This window comes from Octopus bimaculoides, chromosome 6 (assembly GCF_001194135.2).
Source record: "Octopus bimaculoides isolate UCB-OBI-ISO-001 chromosome 6, ASM119413v2, whole genome shotgun sequence".
Lineage (NCBI taxonomy): Eukaryota > Metazoa > Mollusca > Cephalopoda > Octopoda > Octopodidae > Octopus > Octopus bimaculoides.
The window spans coordinates 64325037-64325533 of NC_068986.1; the positions used below are offsets into that span (position 1 = coordinate 64325037).

Here is a 497-nt window from a genome sequence, read left to right on the forward strand (position 1 = left end):
GAGAGAGAGAGAGAGAGAGAGAGAGAGAGAGAGAGAGAGAGAGAGAGAGAGAGAGAGGCGGAGAGCAAGAGAGTGAATGTGTGAGAGGGAGAGAAAGAAAGGAAAAGAAAGATGCAGCTTTGTGACGAAACAAAAGAAAAAGAGGAGTCTGTTAGAAAAGAAATAAAAAGTGCTAGGGAACTTGATTTAAGCAGCTCTACAGTGTGAAAGGCTACCACGCATTTTAGCACAGATCTTGCACACAGGAGCTTATTCACACTGACTCGTATCATATGGTTTAAGTGGAGGAGGTGGAGAAAGCGGAAGACATACTCACATATATACTTACGCACACATACCCGCTCCCCATATATACTTAGCCGTACGTCTATCTATCTATCTATCTATCTATCTATCTATCTATCTATCTATCTACTTAAACATAAACACATACATTCATATATATATATATATACACACACACACACACACATACATGCATACATACATATATATAT

General features: G+C 38.8%; 1 protein-coding gene across 5 annotated transcripts in view; it reads right to left on the minus strand.

Moving 5' to 3' along the window:
* LOC106867596 (adhesion G protein-coupled receptor L4) overlaps nucleotides 1-497 on the minus strand; it is a 364928-nt gene that overhangs the window by 75143 nt on the left and 289288 nt on the right. The gene's annotated exons all lie outside the window — the stretch shown is intronic.